This window comes from Leptonychotes weddellii, chromosome 3, assembly GCF_054177405.1.
Source record: "Leptonychotes weddellii isolate Sample4059 chromosome 3, ASM5417740v2, whole genome shotgun sequence".
In the NCBI taxonomy this organism is placed as follows: Eukaryota; Metazoa; Chordata; class Mammalia; order Carnivora; family Phocidae; genus Leptonychotes; species Leptonychotes weddellii.
Window position 1 is genome coordinate 131,959,970 of NC_138371.1, and position 22,581 is coordinate 131,982,550.

The window sequence follows — 22,581 nt, forward strand, 5'->3', positions numbered from 1 at the left end:
GGCGCCTGGGTGGCTCAGTTGGTTAAGCGACTGCCTTCGGCTCAGGTCATGATCCTGGAGTCCCTGGATCGAGTCCCGCATCGGGCTCCCTGCTCGGCAGGGAGTCTGCTTCTCCCTCTGGCCCTCCCCCCTCTCATGTGCTCTCTCTCATTCTCTCTCTCTCAAATAAATAAATAAAATCTTTAAAAAAAAAAAAAGAAAAAAAAAGATTTATTTGATATTTGGATTTGTATCATCTGCCAGATCATGTTTAGGTTTGTGTCTTCTATTTATGTATGTTTATAATTATACATTCATTGAGCAAGCAAAGACTAAGAAAATGCTTTAATTCTGAAGATGTACACTGTTCCTCAGAGTAATAAAAAATCCATCCTTTATTTAATTTTCTTTTTAGGTAATCATCCCTTCTCCACATATTCTGGATTTGCTTTTGGGATCTACTATTACATTATTACTATATTATACCTCCTGAATTTTTATTTTTTTTTAACTTTCACTTATTTCTTTTCATTTTGTCTGTATTATAAAGTATTTCCTCCCATTGAAGCCTTCAAAACATTAATTAATCATTGTTTAATTTTTATGAAAGTATAGTTTACATGTTAAATTATTAGGTCATAAATATTTAGTTGATTGACTTTTAACAACTGTATATACTCATTTAAGTATCTGAAACAAGAAATAAAAACATACATCACCTGAGATAAACCATGGGTAAAAGTTGGCAGGTAGAAATCCTTTCGATTTCATCCTTCCTGCTAGACAATGTGGAGTTGTCAACAGTACACTAAAGTTATCTTGGTTGCTCTTATCCCAGCTACCTCCTGATGTTTCAGGAGGTATCTGATGGTATCACTCTAACAGGAAAGAAAACAAAAATGGGTCTCTTCTATCTTATGAAAAGTTCATTACTTTCTTGAATTTTCTTAATTGAGATTTCTTTATATCCACAATTCTCACATAGGTTTTAAATCTGAAATTTTGTAGATTTTTGCTGCTTGTCTGAAAGTGATGATCTCTAGTGACTGACTGCATCCTAACCAGAAGCTAAAGGACTAATTAGAGTTAAAACCACTTAATACCCAAGTTTAATATTCATTGTGTTTTACATATCTCCCATGCTGCATCATGTTTGTCTCTGTGTTCTTTTGTAAAATCTCTGGGGACAAGTTTTCAAGTTTGCTCTTCACAGAGTTAATTCAGCTTACCAAGTGAAAATTCTTATACTTTCTGTGTCCAAAGAGTATTTTATTTATTCTATTTTACTTTTTATTTTCTTGTTGATTTCCTTGAGCCATTAATGTGTTTTTCATTTTTTTGCCTATTTAATCTTCTTTCCATGTGGATTTCTGATTCTATTTAAGAGATACATTCTTAATTAAATCTACTGGGATGCTCAACATTTATTATCTATTTCTAAGAATGACTTCAAAAGCATGTTATTATAGTCAGTCGAAGCAAGAGATAGGAAGAATGCAGTCATATGTTTCTTAAATAACCAGAATAATTTGGGGCTCATGTGATAGAAAAATATGAAAATATTGCAAGACAGAATGAAGTAAATAGTTTGATTTGATCTGATCAATTGGTAAGAATCCTGAATTGAGATTAAATAATTTTATATACTCTAATTAGTGCGGTTGGTAAAAATGAAAAAAAAAAAATACTTCATATGTTTTCTTGGCCAGGGCTGTTATAACAAAATACTGGGTGGCTCAAACAACAGACATTTATATTCTCAGTTCTGGAGGTTTGAAGTCTGAGATAAGGGTGTCATCATGGTTGTTTACTGGTAAAGCCGCTCTTCCTGGCTTTTAGCCAACCACCATCTTGTGTGCTCATATGAATTTCTTTTGTGCATCTAATGGACAGAGAGAGAGAGAAGAGATGGGGAAAGAGAGTATGTACACGAGAGAGAGCGAGCTCTGGTGTTTCTTTTTATGACACTAATCCTATTGTATCAGGGCCCCATCCTTATGATCTTATCAATATTAATTACCTCCGTACAGACCTATCTCTAAGTCCAGTGACACTGGTACTTAAGGCTTTAACATATGAATTTTGAGCATATGCAATTCAATCCATAGCACCATTTTGTCATAATATTGGCATGAAAGTATAAAATGGTTTAGCATGGTAGTCTTAGTGATGAGAAAAAACATGCAGTAGTTCTATAACTCCAGATCTTATATCCTGGCCAAAATACATGGTTTGTGGGAATTCTTATCCAACTAAGAAGTTAATTCAAAATTGTTTAATAACCTTCATTTTGTCTTTAATGGGTACACCATTTTAAGCCATGGTAACAAGAAGAAAAAAGGTAAATTAAAATTAGAATTCTCCTTTTGTGTGCATTATTTAGAAATTGATGAATATTGGCTAATGTAAAATCTTGAAAATTTTATGAAAATTTGGCTAGAATATTAACAGATTTGCCTATTATTCAAAGGCTTGATTGAGTAGTTGACTTAAGCTTATTATTTTAAGTAGAAGAGTATAAGAAAGTTTACTAATTTCAAAATATTAGGGAGATATTTAAGAAAATTTGAGTTTCACTATATTTACAGGTTGAGTTTATTGTTCATAAGTGATATTTAGGTAATAATAATAGTTTGGTCTTAGCTTCTTGTTTACTTAGCTCTTGTTTAACCCCAAATTTTACGATAGAGATATCTTTATTTTCCCTGTTTAACACATGTGGAAACTGTGTCCCAAAAATGTTAGACGTCTTCTCAATGCCACACAAATACTAGCTAAATGAATTAGGATTTGGATCCAGACATCTCATTCCAGAGTTCATACTCTTAATCAATATGTGATACTGCCTCACGATACTTATATAATACTGTAAGGCTTGCTATTTAAAAAAAAATTAATAATTAAATCTTTAATGTTGTCATTAATGATTAATATTAACAATAAAAAATTGAATATGCAAATGTATCTAAATTTTAATGTTTAAGAGTTTATTTTCCTAAAGGCTATCTTACTGAAAATGCTTATTAAATTTGCTATGTTTTTAAGAAGAAAAAACAAACGTATATATCAAATCTCAAAACTTAATAAAAATTATATTTACTTGGCCATTTAAATTGATTGTTTTGAAAACATAGTAACTGCCACATAATCACTTATTTTTATAGAATAGTCAACTACACATTGACATGATTATCTTCTAAGAATTTAGAATGTTGTTGTATTTCCCTTTTTTTTTGCAATAAATTTTTTTTTTTTAAGATTTTATTTATTTGTTTGAGAGAGAGAATGAGATAGAGAGCATGAGAGGGGGGAGGGTCAGAGGGAGAAGCAGACCCCCCGCCGAGCAGGGAGCCCGATGCGGGACTCGATCCCAGGACTCCAGGATCATGACCTGAGCCGAAGGCAGTCGCTTAACCAACTGAGCCACCCAGGCGCCCTGCAATAAATATTTTTAACAATTTCTTTATTTTGAACAACTTAAAGTTAAATTCTTCTCAGGTGAGATATTTGGAATATAGTCTTTCTATTCACTGCTACTTTCATGATTAAAAAAAAGACAATCAAAATAATTTCTAAGATTTATACCTGAAGTAAACAAAGATGAGCACAGTTCCTAAACTAATCCCAATTAGCAGACTTCCATCTAGTACACCTGTGCTCTACTGCAGAGACACGATACTGAGCACTAATGAAGTCCATTAAATCCTACAAGTCTCTGCATCCACTGTAGCCACTACAGTCCTGCTGTTCTTCATATTCGGGATACACTGTATCATCTATACTTTCCAGGTTGCAGTGGAGCAGGGAAAAATTTCCATGCCTACCTCTGTGCCACATCATTTCTGTTATTAGGCATTTGTGCCCTCTCTTCTAGCATTTCCCAAATCAAATTTAAATTGAATACTGTGTTCCTGAAACCAGCAAAATAAAACATGCCAGGCAATTTGATTAAGATTAATATGGGATATATGTGAGGGGGGCAAGGGACAGTGGCATTTAAGGATCCACAAATTATATCATGCATACTGCTATCTCCCATGTTAAGGCTGGCATTATCTCTAACATGAAATATGGTGGAAACTGCCAGAGAAAGTCCAAAATCTGAAGAATATTATCCTGGACTAATTCTCTTGGAAGAACGTTTTCCTTTAATGTTTAGCATAGAGTCATTCAGTTGGTCAAGGTCTAAAAAAATGTGTAGGGTGTTTCTAAGAATGAGGATGGTGTAATTTATTTGCTTTCTGATTAGGAACATCCACTTTGGAGAAAACGATATTTGGCTTCAATTCTCATCCTCTCTACATAATAAATGAATTTGGTTAACTAAATTAATGCCTCCGAACTTGAATTTTTGGTACATAAAACAAGTACACTTCGTATTTTAAGAATTTAAAAGATTATATATACATATATATATACTCCTAAATATATGAGCTAAAACATTTAGCACGTTGCACATAATAAGGACTATATGAATTGTAAGCCCTATTATCTGCCCTTATGCCAAATTCTCATAGCTTTGTTTGGACCTTTCATATGTCACTTGTCATTTAATACTGAGTTTTACCTGTATTTGCATATTCTGATAGGCTTTCAACTATTTAAGGGCATGACTCAATTTTATTTTGGTGTACCTGCATCACATACATAGCATAATAATAAACATAATGCACATCTATTAAGCATTTCCTGTGAATCTAAGAGTTGTAAATACCATAAAAAAAAAAAAGCAAATTTGGTTCTCGAGGGGAGTGAAATTAGATCTAATTATTTTAATTTCCCAATAATATATTATTTAATTGTGAATGCTTTATGCTAATATTAAATTTTAGAATATGGTTTATATTTTAAAACTATTAATAGGCTATCATAGAAAACACAATAGTCGATTCACCCAGATTATAAATGTTTTTTATCCCATTTCTAAGAATTCATACTCCTATAATTTTGTAATTAAGTCTGCCATAATTAAATGCTAATCTCCTTATATTAAAAAAAACAACAACAAAAAACAAAACTACGATCCTAACATGGATCTGTGCATTAAACAATGACAAGCCTCTGTGTTCAATGATAGAATCCAGGGCTCTGCTTCCCAGAGATGAAAATTCAACAGTAAATATTGGATTAGCCTTGGCAATTTGAATTTATAACAATAACAATAAACAGGTACTTCTGATAAAGAAGGTAGTTGGCTTCTTTAGAAAAATATTCTCCCTTTCATTTTATATAAATATATAAATTTTTAATGTCAGATACATTATTTGCATAGAATCATTTTTATCAGCATTGGCAGTTAAGTCTGAAAGACAGATGAGGTGTTTGACAATCATCTGACAGGCCAAGGGGGTTATCCATTGCCCTTGTCCATGTGGACCTTTCACATTTGGACCTTAGTGTTGTTCCATGCCATCCGTGGGACAGGAGGATCTATGGGTCTGTCTTCATAGAAGCGCTCTGCAGCCATTCCTCACTTGGATTTGGTTGTGTCCTAAGACAATGCCTGAAACCTGGGTCTCATCCTCTTATATTGATCCCACAGAAATCTCCCTTTGTCCCATCCTATCCAAAGGGACTTCGTTTTGGAGCAAATCCCTGCTTTTCACCTTGTATCTTCAAGATAAACCACCTCTTCCTGAAATACCTTTTTTTTTGTCCTTTCAACTATTCTGTAGACTGCATACATTTCAATATATTTAGTTTCACAAACATGCTATATATGTGTGTGTGTGTGTGTATAGATAGATAAATAGATAACTTTCTCTCCTTTTGTAACTTTTGTTTTCTGTCCTATTAACATGTGTCCTTTGAACAATGAAACATTGCTTTCACCTTTTTTGGCTGTACAAACTTGAGCAGACAGCTTAATCCTTTCTTGTACCTCCATACTATACTGCAAGTAATATTTCTACTTCATAGGGCTTTTAGGTGGATTGATAAATCAATGTAAAATTATTAGAGTAAGCACCATATGACACAGTAAGCATTATACGATATTGTTATTGGTACTATTACAATAATAATCATTACATTCATGGGAGTAGGGTGAATATATTTAGTAAATACTGCCAACATGTAAAAATTCATATGTAAAATACATAACCACATTTTGTTACAGTTGATATGTGTAGGGGAAAATAGAGTTGAACAATTATATTGCGAGTTGACAAAAATAGAAAAGCAGGCAACACATTTTACACCAAATAAAGCTTTACAACTGAATTATCCAATTAATTGTCTCAATTCTCCAGTTTATTTTATCAATTAAGTTCCTACCCCAAATAATAATTGCACTGGTTCAATACTTTGATTTAAGAATATAAAAACAAAAGCATTACCAGGATTTAGCAAAAATAGTTGTCTTTACAATGCTTCAGAAACCCATTTGTTCCCCAGTGAATACTAAACACAATGCCATTTTATGTCTAAATCTATCTTTGAAAAAAATTCATATGGAAACTACTTTTGGTTATTAGATTTTGAATTAGGTAGAGTACATCATTTATACCACCCATGCATGTAATCATTCACTGATTTAATATGCATTGCAGGAGAGCCATCAAGGGAAATAGAGGGTTGATATTAGAATGTGAAATTGCATAAAAGAAGATGAATGATAAGGACTTAACCATAACTGTATCTGCTTTTCCACACAGGGGCTTGGCTCAAATAGGAAATTCTATGAACAGAATTTGAATACCCTGTACTATTAAAGGGTTATATGACATATTTTTAATTTAAGATGTTTAGTTGTGAGAGAAACAAACCGTTTAAAAACACTAAAGTGCTTTAAAGTGCTTTTCAAATATGAGGAGTCTATGTATTTTAAAACTGGATTGTTGAGCATAAATGCATTTATACAATGATAATGGAGTTTGTAATATTTCATAGATATTTGTATTTCAATCCCCCCTCCTACCTCAGCACACAACTTACAAACAAATAGTATCGCTGGAGAAAGAAAAATCTTCTTTTCCCACCTGAAAGTTGGCATTTAAAACTCATCCAGACACTTTGTGGTTTGGACAGTGGTTTAGTCCCTTTTATACTTTTAGTATTGGAGGGTTCATATGGGGAGTATTAGACTAGCCAGTAAACAACTTTGCGATGGAACAAGTTTAGGAAGGAGAAGGAAGAGAGGGTCTGTAGTTGACCCAGAGAAATATGGATGGTATCATTCAGAGAGCCAGAATAGTGGCTTGCTTGGTCGAGAGGAATAATAGTAAGATTCAAACAAGGATTCGAAAGGAGAATGTAATTCACACTGCCAAGTGTTTACCATAATATGGAAGAAGTTAGAGATCAGAAGATATAGAGCCCACTTTCTTAAACAGTTGAGACCAGTGAGGTTGAAATTTACTTTAAAGTCACACAGCTAATAAGTAACAGAGAAAGAACTTGAGCTCCATCTCTCTGACTCTAAAACATGTGCTCATTTCCACCCGAAGGCCAGAGAATAGGGAGAATTGGGAGTAATTAAAATTTCATATATATTTATTACCAGGGGAAATTTACTTCATAATGGGTATGGGCCAGAAGGTGAATTAAAAACAGTAAGAATTTAAGACTAAGTGTAAGAAAACAAGAAGCACATTCATCCCCAAACCAGCAGATAGACTCACTAATACCACTCCTGCTTCTCTTCAGGATGCAGTAAGATAACCAATATTTGAAAGATAAACAAAAGATCCACCCATTAATATTTGTACCATGCTGTGTAAGGTATAATGGCTAGATAGATGACAGATAGATGGTAGGTGGATAGGCAGATATATAGTTGCCCTCTACCTTTTTTGATGCCATTGTCTGAGACATCTCCTTCCTACCTTCTTCATTCCAACTACTTCTTCAAAATAAATGTCAATAAACAGCCTCTTTCTGTAAGTGCTTTCTCTTCATGCCCAGTTAAGAAATCAGGCCTCTCTCTTTTGTCCTACCATAATATCCTATGCATATATCTAATTTCCATCTTCTGACAGTATATTACTTGTGACATACTGCATTTTGGGCTTTCTCAATATAAGTCTGCACTATTCTGCCCAAAGACTGTGTTTTGTTTACCACTGGGTGAAGAACAGAAATTGTTTAGAACTTAGAGGGACAGTTTTTAAAAGTAATGTTAGTTGCTATTAATAAAAACTGCAGTAACTGATGCATTCTTTTTAAAATCAAAGTTTATTACTCATTTATGTAAAGTATAATAATAGATGGTGGGTGTTCTCTACTGTACATTGTCCTTTAGAACTTGGGTGCTCAAGGAAATGCCGTATTCACTATGTGTCTTAGCATTGACATCCAGCCACCAGATGGGGAAAGAATATGGTGACAGTTTATGTGCTAGTGTTTGTATGGGCAAGCCTGAAGTAGTATACATTACATCTGCTGACATTTCACAGGCCATAATTTAGTTACATGGCTATAACGAACTTAAGGTTCTGAAGTTGACTCTAGTTGTGTACCCAAGGAGAAAGAGGAAAAAAAAAAAAAAGGTTTGGTGAACATCTAGGGAGGCTTTAACATAATACTAGAAGTATTATGTAAATTTTGGTTGAATTAATTGAGTGAAATGATAAATTGCTGAATGAATATCGGAATAAATATTTAATCAACATGGTCAAGCTCCTCTGGAATTACCACACCTTCCCACTATAAAGCTTTGAACGGTTTGGTTTGTGCTATTCTCCGCAATAAGACCTGACATTGATAAACTTGGACTGGATAGAGATAAAAAGAGATTTTCTAGTCTTCAGATTTATAATCTTTAAAAATGTAATTGTTAAATGACACATTGGGCACTTGACATAAATCCTCAATTCAAAAAAAAAAGTGCTAAAAGGTAAATATTGTTATATTACTTTTCAGACAAGAGTACAGAGTATCAGAGGTTATTACCCAGTCCTGCTCAGCTAAAACTGGGGGACTATTTCACTCCAAAGCCTGTCTCTTGTTGTTGCATGCGGCTACCTAACCATTATGCTCCTCATTAGGATTCACTAGGATTTCATCCACTGCCAGCTCACATTCCCAAGAGTACACTGACCAATTTTAGGTCATCTGTTCCAGATAATAATCATAGAGAAGTAAAGTTATTCTGATTTTTAAAAAACTCTTCTGGAAATAACAATGGATAATAAAACAGGCAATCCAAAGGAGCGTTATCCAAGATCAGAAAATAAGCAAGAGAATCATATCTTCACACTTCCTATTTTTAGTGTTTTTAGAAATTATAATAATATTTAGCATATTGATATTTTCCATCTGAGATATATATATTTGGTTCAACATTAGTCCTTATTTATTTATTTTCTGTTTGCTTTTTTAAAATTTTAATTCCAATATTATTAACATAGTGTTATATTAATTTCAGGTGCACATTATAGTGATACATCTGCTATTTTAATAAGAACCAAGGAAGCAGATGTCCTGTGATGTCTCTGTTTCTTTTGTAGTCTCACACATTTTGGAGCTTTCTTTGGGAAAATAATACATCGAGAGTTTGATGTTTTACCTTCTTAATCCACTGTCTTTTGCATCTGTCACTATCAGATATTAGAAAATAACATCTTGTCAGCTGCATTGTGTCAGTTTTCAAGGAAAGTCTACTTCTGCCTGCACACATGGCTTCAGCAAAGGCTGAAATGGAATATAGTCAAAGGGATTATTAAGCCACTTACATCTTGATGTGATATCACAAATTCATCATTACTTAGAATAAAGAGCAATATAGCAGGAAAGAAAAGATTGCATTCCATGTAGAATGTGTTAAACAGTGAAGTGTCCATAAAGGTGTATTGGATTAAATATGATGACATCAGATGGAGTTTCTGAATTACTAATACAAAAATTACAAATAATTTTGAGAGTATTAAAGCATTTGGAGAAATAAGTCAACAACTAATCGTAACTATTTGAGCATTTTCAAGTCCTAGCAGATCATATATTCCAATTACTATCCATCAGGAAACTCACATTTATATTAGATGATAACTACCTTTATGAGTATTAGAAAAATATAATTTATTATAAAATTATTTTATTTTTATTTTAATTATTTTTAAAAATTATTTAAATTGTTTTATGTAAAATATTTTATTTAAAATAACAAATACTATATAAAAAACATAAATAATTGAAGAAAATAATGAGACAGTTCCTCTCCAGATATGAATGGGTTCTATTAACTATGATAACTGAAAGAGAAAGTCTTCATGGACAATTTGGACAGTAGTTCATTTATTCTTTAATATTTAGTGTGTGCCTATCATGTGCAAATGTGTTTTAGATAGTTAGATGTTGGGGATATATCAGCGTAGTTTAGTGCCTCTGCATTTATATTTATTCAGTCATCAAGAGTTAGACCCATCACTATTTTGCAGCATAACTGGAAATATCAGCACAGAAAAAAAAGGCAATTAGCATCTTAGTATTGGTGTGAAAGTACTTTTGACCTCATGAACCATCTGAAATAGTGTATGGTTCCCACAGAGGTTAACAAACTGCTCTTAGAAAATTGTTGATGTAAAGCAACCTATAAATGCAGTGATATATATTTTTCATTTATTCGATTGCTTAATGGATAACCGTATTCATATTAGCCAATTTAAAATATTAAATTTAATTGGTATGAATTACAAATTAAATAAGGGAACTTTGTAGCATTTTCTAGATGGTAGAGAAACTACTTTCAGAATAAGAGAAATTGAAAGATTTGTTTCACATCATTTTCTTTTTTGATTCCAGATCAGCAAAAAATTCTATTACATTTCTAGAACAAAAGTTGTTTCATGGTTAAACTTCTAATTTAACTGAGATTCAGCATACCAAACAACAAATTCCAAGTTTCAATTTCACTCCTATTATATGTGTTCAATTTTGTGTCTTGAAATACAACAAATATTTATTTCTATTTTCTTTCTTCTAAAAAAAAATAATAGAACAATATAAAATACACTTTTCATAAAATGGAAGCTCAATACAAATGAAATATGCTTCTGGACATAACCAAAATTAGTTTACATAAATTCAGTATTACTTTACTGCAAAACAAAAGCCTCAACATATGTTACACATATTGATATGCTAAATATAGATATACTTAGAATATATATATATATACATATATATATATACACACACACACGTATATATATATCTCCTATATTAGTATATTAGAGTATATTATTGCTTTCCTAGAGTTGAAAATTCTAGCATGCACTGTACATTTCTTTAGTATAATTGAAAATGATGGTTTACAATATGAATTTGATAATCAATTGCAGAATACAACTACATAAGCCATATTATGTAATCAGTCATCAGGATATGCTTTAAATTTCAGTTTCTAATTAATGTAGTATATGATCTTAAGCTTTATGCACATTTAAGAGCTTTCACAGATTTGCCTTTAAAAAGATGATTCTCTAAAATGATTTAGAAGAATATTTGCAAGTGAAATTCTTTTATTTATTTTTATCTACAATAGTACCAATTAAAGCAGTATTTTCTTTTAAATATTCATAAATGGTACATCTCTGAGTAATATTGAGAAATAGGCAAATGACAGGCTGATTTTACGCAACTATGCAATTAAAATAATTTGTTCTGGCTGTTTTCATAGGTTATAAAACCCATAACCATACTTCTTTATAATTTCAATTAGACCTCCAATTAATTGAAGACCAATTCCTTTGCTCTCTCATATGGGATAAAATGAAAATAATAGAAAAAATATTTTACATGGAATTATAAAATATAACAGTAGTCAATTCAATATACATAGAATTTTAAGTACTAATAGTAAATATGAAAAACAGCATATTTTCATATTCTTACAACTTAACCTTTGCAATCTAGGTATTCCTTTGCTCTGTTTTCCTGGGGTGGCAGGAGGAATCCAGAATTCAGTAAAAGTGGGTTGCAAGAAATTATTACCAATAATCAAGTTATATTATTATTATTTTTATTTTGTCTCAGAACCCTTGAAAATGTGATATATTGTCAAATTTTGATTCACTGGTCACTATTCTTACTACCCCTTCCCTACTTTAATTACTGATTCACAATTAGCAGAAAGAAAATCATGCTCAGTCTAAATTTTTCCATTTGAATGCCAAATTACATGGAATCCTTATATCAAACATATGACTAATTCATTGTATTTATTATAATTTTTATGAATGAGGAGTGTGATATATGAGGAAATATAAAGGCTCTGGTCAATGGATCTCATTTTATGTTTATTTTTATTATTTAGCTGTATTTACAAATGAAATTGTATATATTTAAGGCATATAACATGGTGGTTTATTTATTAAGTGTTTATTGACCATCTACTTAGTTGAGGTTTTGGGGATGAATTTGATGGTGAAAAATCAGACTGGAACCCTGCACTCAGGATAATTAAAGCCAACTGGAAAAGCCAGGAATTCATTAAATATTCACAGGCATTAGCATAAAGGTACAACCAGAATACATACTTTGACTTAGTGGTACATTTCCATTAGAACATTTCATAGAAGATTTATCATATTAGAGAGGTCAATTATGTTTCCTTTAGGAAGATACATTTGAACCGACATTTGAAATGTAAAAACAAGTTTATTACTTAATAAAACATTATCTAAGACAAAGAGAAAGCAGCACTACATTCAGATAGAACAGCAAGGGTAAGGACACTGGCCTGAGAGACTTAAAGATAGCCAGTGTGCCTGGGGTGTGGCAATTAGAGATGACATCTAGTGGAGAAGGCAGTGGTGAAGAGAGATTAAACAAAGAAACAAACAAAAAATTCAGAACTTAGTGATGAATTTGGTGAATGTCTCAATGTAGAAGGAAAGGTCAAATAAGATTCCGAGGTTTCTGGCTCATATAATTAAGTCAATTCACTGAGATATATAACATTGGAAGAGTCATCTTCCAATCAAGGTTTATCTTTTGGAGTGGTGAGGGGGGAAGATGATATAGGAGGGGCAATGAAGAAAGTCAACAATTTGGTTTTGTACATCTGGTGTTTTATTTCCCCTTAAAATATCTAAATAGAAATATGAAATTAAACAATGAGTGAAACAGTCCAGAGTTCAGTGGAGAACTTTTAGGTAAATTTGTGAGTCATCTTTATAGAGGTAAATATTGAAACTTTGGGCTTCAGGTATATGTAGAGAGAGAAGAAACAATCCTAGTACCAAGACTTGGGGGAACTCTAGGAGGTGGAGTCTGAAAAGAAGAAAGAGAGGCTAAGGGGGCAGCGGCAGCCCCAGGAGAGTTTAATGGTACAGAAGCCAAAGAAATACAATATTTCAAGAAGGAGTAGGGGTCAATAGTGTTTGTTTCACAGATAGATAAATTAAATGAGAAGTATGTCATATACAATGTACCTAAAATAGACGAACTCATAGGCTAGGACTAGGGAGGAAGAAATTAATAGGGAGTTGTTATCCAGTGGTTACAAAGTTTCAGTTAAGCAAGATGAATACATTCTAGAGTTCTCCTCTACAACATTGTGCTTATAGTTAACAATACTGTATTGTACACTTAAAAGTTTATTAAGGTGGGTAGATATCACATCCAGTATTCTAACCACAGTACATAAATAAATGGAGAGGAAAAATGTCTATTGGCTTTAGAGACATGGCAGTGAACTAAAACATTTATATGAGGCTTTTTGAGAAAGTGGTAGAGGGAAAGCCATTTCAGAGTAAACTGATGAGTGAATGGAGGAGGATGAAATAGAACTATCCTGGAAAGGTTGAATGGAAGAACAGTATAAAAGAAAGAGTTTAAATCCAAGAAAACACTATAGATAAGACATTTTCTAATAATGCTGGCTTTACTTTCTAAAATTAAGATAGTAGTGATTTTCAAAGATTAAACATTAGAATAGATGTTGCAAATCACATATGGGAAATGCTGGAAGAGAAACTTTTGGGGAGTTGGAAAATCAAATCAGTACCTCTGACCTGTCAGGTTTTATTTAAAATCACGTTATTTTTTTTCCTACCAGTAAAATGTGCATTTAAATATTAGCTTTAGCAACCCACATTAAACAAGTCAATGTAACATGACTTGTACTATTCTTAATACAATTTATAATATAATTAGCATATCCAGGAGGAGATGTTATTTCTGAGAATAACTTAGCATTTTATGGAAAATTGATAAAATATCAGAATACTGAATGATCCATTATTATAATGGAGTACCTAACTAGCCTTTGCTTAGAATTTTTTTTTTTTTTAAGGTTTTATTTATTTGACAGAGAGAGAGAGACACAGCGAGAGAGGGAACACAAGCAGGGGGAGTAGGAGAGGGAGAAGCAGACTCCCCGCGGAGCAGGGAGCCCGGTGCGGGGCTCCATCCCAGGACCCTGGGATCATAACCTGAGCCGAAGGCAGATGCTTAATGACTGAGCCACCCAGGTGCCCCAAGAATTTTGTTTTTTTTAATCACATATTTATTGGCTATATTCCTATAATATGAAATTTTAGGTGTCATTTCCCCAAAGCTGATACACAATTTATATAAATGAATATAAATGTGAATATATATATATATGAATATATATATGTGTGTGTGTATATCGATACACACACATGCACACACACATAACTGCAACACAAATTAAATTTTTGGAGTATCTCTTAAATATAACAGTATCTTATATTACGTATTTATTTGTGAAGTACATAACAGGCATTGATTTTTTTAAATCATTTGTGGACAAGTTTAATTTTTTTGACAAGTTTAATTGTTAATATTCCTTGATATCAATTGTGTGCAATTTTCCTTTAGTATTGAATATCACTTCACTTTTACCTAGATTTATCACGTTATTGTCTCCTTTCAAATAAAAATTAGGAATTAATTTTTCTAGGGGAAAATCAACAGCGGCCTCTGCATAATAAAATACACTAACAGAAGTAGAACATTAAGAAATGTATTGTATTTCATGACACAATAAGGAATGGAAAAGTTGACCTAGCCAGTTAGGATACGGGGCAAGGAGATAGGGTGTGAGACATACTGTTGGGATAAACTAATCTGGGCTTGCTGTCACCCTGCACACATCCCAGCTAATCATTTAATTTGATATAATTTTTTAAACTATAAGAATGTCTAACCAGATAGTAGAATATAGTATCTGGAGCTTATAAATCCAGAATAAAAGTGGTTTACCTGTGAAAATATTTGGCATATAGAAATTCCAATAGAATGGGGATGAGTTGGACCATGGCAGAATTGTGACAAAGGCTGGGAGAACTTGCTTCCTTACAGCAAATAGCGGAGACCTTGTCACCAAGCTAAATTTCAAAAAAAGATTCAAGTTTCTGAGCTTGGGGAATATTCAGATTTATGAGGGGCTCCAACCTTGGAGCAACATAAATTGTTAATATGAGCCATATTTTAGTATAGGGATATAGTACCATACCTGGAACAAAAAGTCCCAAAGTTGGGGAAATTATTAGATCTAGATACATAACTGGATTGTCAAAATTAAAATTATTATTTACTATTTACAAAGAAAATAAAAACTTTTAGAAGTTTGTGTCTTGTTAGTCCTACTGGTCCAAGGGAACTTTACGTGGGTCTTACGTAGGAGGAAGTAGAGATTATAAAGAATTTGGATAGCATGGACTCAGGGACTTAATGTCCTTATTCATGTTTCTGAGGTTAAAACTTGCTTGACATTTTATACTTTTGGTTCTGGTGGAAGCTTAGTATAATGAATGAATCCTATTTATACCTGATGGTGAAGATTAATGAAATGGTGTCTTGGAAACAGAAGGTCAGTGAATATCTTTTACAACTCTGCACATTCTTCCTCTCTTATACCTGTAGAAATACGTAACATCTAGCTTTAGTTTATTGCACTGCAGGAAGAGAAGTTACCTTAAACAAAAATAAATACAAAATCTATCTAAAGAGATACAAAATAATATTCTAGTCTGTCTATTAATATGATGTATGAAAACTAAGTTCTGATTTAATCATTTTAGCACATGTGATGAGAGTGGCTATCAGAAGTAGAGGTTTCTGGGATGCCTGGGTGGCTCAGTCAGTTAAGCATCTGACTCTTGATTTCGGGTCAGGTCATGATCTCAGGGTTGTGAGATTGAGCCCTGCGTTGAGCTGGCAGGGGAGCCTGCTTAGGATTCTTTCTCTCTCCCTCTCTCTCTGCCCTAACCGCCCCCTCCCAACATGTATGCATGTGCATGCATGCTCTCTCTCTTTCGAAGAAGAAGAAGAAGAAGAAGAAGAAGAAGAAGAAGAAGAAGAAGAAGAAGAAGAAGAAGAGGAGGAGGAGGAGGAGGAGGAGGAGGAGGGAGGGGGAAGAAGAGGGGGAAGGGGAGAACAAGGAGGAGGAGGAGAACAAGGAGGAGGAGGGGGAGACAAGGAGGAGGAGGGGGAGAACAAGGAGGAGGAGGAGAAGTAGTAGTAGTAGTGGAGATCTGGCTCTTCTATCTATTGGAGGCAATCTTGGATATTTCTTAAAGGAGGAAAAAAAGTAACAACTTGGCTCATGGTATGATTCTTTACCCTCACTTATTGTATGTAAACAAAGAGGCAAGTGTCACTCATGTCTATTCAATTTCCAGATTAGAGATGAATTGCAAATTGGCACATTTTCGCAAAATGGCATAGTATTTTATTGATTCCTATTGCCATTGTAACAAATTGCCACAAACTTAGTTGCTTTAAGCAAAGAAATTTTATTATTGTATTCTTTAAGTAAGAAGTACAAAATGGATTTCACTGGACTAAAATCAAGGTTATGGCATGACTACGTTCCTTCTAGAGGCTCTAGGAGAAAATCCACTCCCTTGCCTTTTACAGATTCTAGAGGCTGCCTGTATTTCTTGGACTGTATCCCTCTTCTATCTTCAAAGCCAGAAAGAGCATCTTCACATTTCTCTCTGATTTTGCTTTAGTTTTCTCATCTCTTTTTGTAACTGTTAAGGACCCTGGTGATAAATTGGGCCAACCCAGATAACCTAGAATAATCTTCCTATCTGGAAATCCTTAACTTAATCACATCTACAAAGTCCTTTTTGCTATTCAAGGAAAAATATTCACAAATTCCAGGGATTAGGATGTGGACATCTTGGGGGGAGGCATTATTGTGCCCATCACAAGTACTGTATTCCTTTCCATTCAAAAAATACATATTTCCCTATCTTATTAAAATGAAAGGGAAAAAGATCTTATGAATTCCAACGCCTATTTAATGAAGCCTCATTAACAAGATCCTCATTATCACTTTTTCCTTGAATACCTGAATACTCACTTTGCCTGAGTTACTTGTTAGCACTCCATTGGCACCTCCTTAGCATATTTCTATTAGCACTTTACAGCTGTATGAATATATATATATATATATTTCAATATTTTAGCTAATTTCAGATCAAAATGTGTATTAGTTACTTAAGCTTTGAAGGAAGAATATTTCAAAAATGAAAATATGTAGCCCAGTAGGCAAACATTTTTTTTTCCTCATTAATATCTTATTCTAATTTGCTATTCATTTTCTTTCAAATAGTGACAGGTGCTGAATGCTAATAATACATGTTCTATCAGCAGATATTTGAGGTCATTAATTTTGGAATTAAAGTCCGGAATCAAATGCCAGATGAATAGGGTTACTCCAGAATATTTGGGTATATCGCTGTGTATTAAGTATCATTAACTAGGCCATCTGTTACAGTTAACATTATTTATAAGCAAAAAAAGGGTTATACAACTTTGCAGTGGTAACTAAATTTTTTTTAAAAAAAGATCACAAATAAAACAAGATTCAATAAAGAGAAAGTAAATTAATTTGTGGACAAAAGGTGGACCTAGTTTCTTTAGTTATTCTAATTACAATAAACTTTGTGTCATAAATGCAATCATTCAGTAATTCAATATAGCTTTGTGTCTTAAAACCTTGTGATACTAGTGTGACATCTGAAGTCATAATTTTTATGGAATTAAAATAGGAAAAAATACTTTGGACACATCATCTGTTGTGTTGTCACTCTATAGATATGGACACATACGCTCGTCTTCAGAATGCACATGCAAAATAATTTATTGTGCTTTAATTTTTTCTGACATGATGTCTTTGTTTCCAAAGGTCCAGGGAAACACAGTTTGGCTTTTATCCCATATACATAACTTCATAGACAAATGCACCTATATTTGAAGTTCTGACAAGTAACCAAAATCAATGGGAGATGGCTGAATAACAAGGGATGCAGTAGACCAAAACAAAAAGATTAATTTAAAAAAAATCATCTGGGCATAAAACCAAAAGCCATTAATGCCATTAATGGGGATAAAATCCTGTCTATTAGAAAATCTGAGATTCCAAGGAAGGGATGTTTGCATTGTTCATGTGTGTTTATTATTCAGAATTTTACCCAGTTCTCTTCAGCTGACCCACACATTTACTATCCCCTGTTTTTACTAACCTCAAGCTTCTTAGGAGTTCTGCTGTACAGCTCAGCTTCTCAGGTACCTCTTCACTATGTCCAAGTACATGTATTTTCTCACCTTTTTTTTTTTTACAGATTACCTCCACCAGTGTTTCAAAAACATGCTGAAATTTTTCATCTTCAAAGAGAGCCCTTCTATAATTGTCATTAGTGTCCTTTTACATATTTTCATTTATTTACTAACTTTAGTGAGAAACATGAAAAGAGGGGAAATAAAGCTCTAAAATGTTCTAGGATTATAGATACTCCTATGTTTTTGAATATATGTCTTTCTGCAACTCAGGAAAATGTTAGACTTTTATCACCTTTAATACCGCTTTTTGGTCCAATTCTACTAGTCTGTGCATAAAAAAATGCCACTTGTTTTTTTTATTTTCATTCTTTCTTCCGTATGTATTTATTGTCTCCACAGCCATTTATTTCCTCCATTTTTTTTTCTTTGAGAACTCCATGAATTAAAATTGTTTTCCAGATCATTGAACAAATTACCTACAATATTAAATTGTTAGAACATAATCTATAGAAGCCAGAGCTGAATTTTAATTTTTTTTTTTGCTCAGGAATTTCTGTCAAGCACCTGGATCAGTGCATGGTTCTATAAAGCTGACTACATACATATATAAGTGATTGGTCAACATTTTGGAGTTCTCTTCATCTTTTAATTCATTTTTTGTTTATTTTTAAAAATTTTATTCTCCCCTTTTATTTGCTGAATGTTTTTTTATAGATGCTATTTTTCTTTGCCTCTTAATTTACTAAGTAATTCTGAATATTTTCAGTTGCATTTCATTTCTCTTGGGTAAAAACCTAGAAGTAGCACTACTGGTCATTTGATAAATATAGTTGTAACTTTTTGAGAAACTACTGAGCCCTTTTCCAGACCTCCTGCACCATTCTCTCCAGGAATATAAGACAGTTAAAGTTCTCTCTCATCTTCACCAGCATTTGGATTTTTTTTCATCTTTCATTTTTAAAATTGTTTTTGCAGTTTTAATATATGTGAGTAGTGGTAACTCATTATGGCTTTAATTTGTTTTCTTTAGTTACTAATAATATTGACAATTGCCTAACTTACCATCCAAAAGTCTTCTGTGGTTAAGTGTGTATAAAAATTGTGCCCATTGGGCGCCTGGGTGGCTCAGTCGGTTAAGCGACTGCCTTCGGCTCAGGTCATGATCCTGGAGTCCCAGGATCGAGTCCCGCATCGGGCTCCCTGCTCAGCGGGGGGTCTGCTTCTCCCTCTGACCCTCCCCCCTCTCATGCTCTCTCTGTCTCTATCTCATTCTCTCTCTCAAATAAATAAATAAAATCTTTAAAAAAAAATTGTGCCCATTAATTACCAGGTTGCTTGTCTTTTTATCATTGGATTATTTTTAAATTAATATATAACTCCCATGCCGTAAATTAACACTTATGAAACATGATTTAGAGATTTATAGTACACGACTACGCCACCATCACTACCATCTAACTCTAGAATACTTTATTACTACAAAAAGAATGCCCATATGCTGTAACTATCATCCCTCAATACTCCCATCCCCTAGCTCTAGGCAATCACTAATGAAGTTTCTGTATTCTATAGATTTGCATATTCTGGGCATTTCAAGTAAATGGAATCATACAGCATATAGCCTTTTATGTCTGATTTCATTTAGCATGATGTTTTCAAGGTTCATCCGTGCTATATATAAAACATGTACCATGCACCATGCACCATTTCTTTTGTAGCCAAGTAATATCAATTGCATATCCATTTGTACCACATTTTGAAGTAGTATCTCATTGTGATTTTGATATACAGTTATCAAATAACAAATAATATTTTCATGTGCTTATTGGCTTTTGTAAATCTTCTTTGAAGAAATGTCTATTCAAAATCTCCCACTTTTTAAAAACTTGTGTTATTTTTCTCTTTATGGTTGAGTTATAAGACTATGTATTCTGGATTCTATACCCATGTAAACTATATGATTGAAAATATATTTCCCATTCTTTAGATATCTTTTCATTTTATTGATGGTATCCTTTGGAGTACAAATGTTTTGTTTTTTAATTTTGATGAAGTACAGTTTATTTTGTTTGTTTCCTATCTTTGTCGTTTCTTTAAAAAATAGCTAAATCCAAAATCATGAAGAATTATTCTTATGTAAATGTCAAAAGTTTTATATCTTTAGCTCTTGCTTTTAGATCTCTGGTACGTTTTGAGTTAATTTTTATGTATAGTGGGAGGTGGGAGTCTAATTTCATTCCTTTGCATATATATATATATATATCCATTTGTTCCAGAACCATTTTTTCCCCACTGAATTTTCTTGGCACCCTTGTCAAAATCATTTGACCATAAGCACATAGGTTTATTTCTGGACTCTTAATTCTATTCCACTGAGATATAGGTCTATGGTTGTTATAGTACTACATAGTCTTGGGACTATGGGAACCAGTGTTTTGTTTTGTTTTGTTTCATTTGTTTGTTTGTTTTTCCCAATTAGAACCCTGACCTTACAAAAAAAAAAAAGCTGCTTTCTTTGGACATTTATCCATAAATGATGTTTAGCCACTCACTCTTACATCCTGGGCTTTATCTTATACTTGTTACTAGGCTCTACCATCCAGATGTAAAGATGAGAACTTTAATAAAATCTTTTGAGATTCATGTGTGAAAGAGACAGGAATGGTTACTCTATCATCTAGGCTTTACAAAACTTTGACCAAATTATTAAGGTCCTTTGGAGCAAATAGGTTTCTATGTTGAGTTGAGAAGTTCAGGCATTTATAGCCTCAAATTGCTCGGAAATGACCGCAGGTGAGTCCATTAGTTTCTGAAGTTGAGTTAGACCATGAAACGGCTGAAAATGGAGTTTAAGTGCTGATCATATTCTCCGTAGTTGGGCATCAACTCTTCTTTTAAAGGGGGATCTGGTCAGAGTTTCCCTCTATCTACCACACTGACAAAAGAATTGCAATGTGTGGAAGGTTTAACTGAAATATGCTTCTAGAAACTGGGCTTAAATATTTCCTGGCTTATATCCCCTATGTTTACAGCATCATGAATCAATAAAATCATGAGGCAAATTCCACAGATTATGATGTCCAAAGAAAGTTGGGTGTTATGAAATGTAGGGAAAGTGCACATAAAAGAAGTTGGACAAAAGTGAAATGAAATAATAATTAACTGGAGCTATTGTTTTCTGTTCTGAATTTTGAAGGGTTTTTTTTTTTATTATTATTTTAAAATAGGTTAGAATGGAAAAGTCACTCAGGTAAGGTGAACAGGGTTGGCAAAGTCAAAATCTGTAATATACAATTGGCAGAAACTGTGCACACTGGTAATGACATGTCTGCTTTACATATAGGTTTTAAGCTAGTAGCCAATTTAGCTTCTTGAATAGAAGACCAATTGAAAATTTCCAAGAAACATACCAGGCAATACTGGAGAAGTTATGCATGTTGAATTTTTAAGGAATTTGTTCAGGAGTATTTTAAATACTAAGATGAAGAGTTATAAGTCAGTTGAATAATTTATATTTTATTGCTTTTGGTAACACTGAGAATTAACACTACATAGTGGCTTTAGAGGTAAACAGCTGGCAGCATCAGGCTTGATTGTTTATGTTTCAGATTTTCAGGAAAAAAAGTGACATAAAAAAATATGATTGCTTACAGGTATTCTGACCATAAAATGTGACTTGGAGAAATAACATTTTTTCATCTTGAATTAAATTTGAGTTACAGAGCTTACACAAGTTGTACATTTAAATATTTCAAATATTACAAAACTACCTAGGGAAGTAAACATATTAGAAAGTGCAAAAATTGATCCTTTTTAAAAAATGCAGAAATTTACTAATGAAAAGAGCATAATAGACCTTTCTACATAAGATCTTACTTTTTGCTGTTTCTGCGCACATTTGTCTGTGTGAGCTTTGAAAATTAATACAGCCATACATAAGGAAAAACATCAATGCTACATATCAGCATGTATATATTATAGCTGAGCTTAGAGAAAAAAAGGATATCCTGTATTTCTGTGCTATTTTTGAAGTCTTTAGCTGTTGAAATATTGTATAATTTAAGCTGTCTTTTTTTTTTTTTAAAGATTTTATTTATTTATTTGAGAGAGAGAGAATGA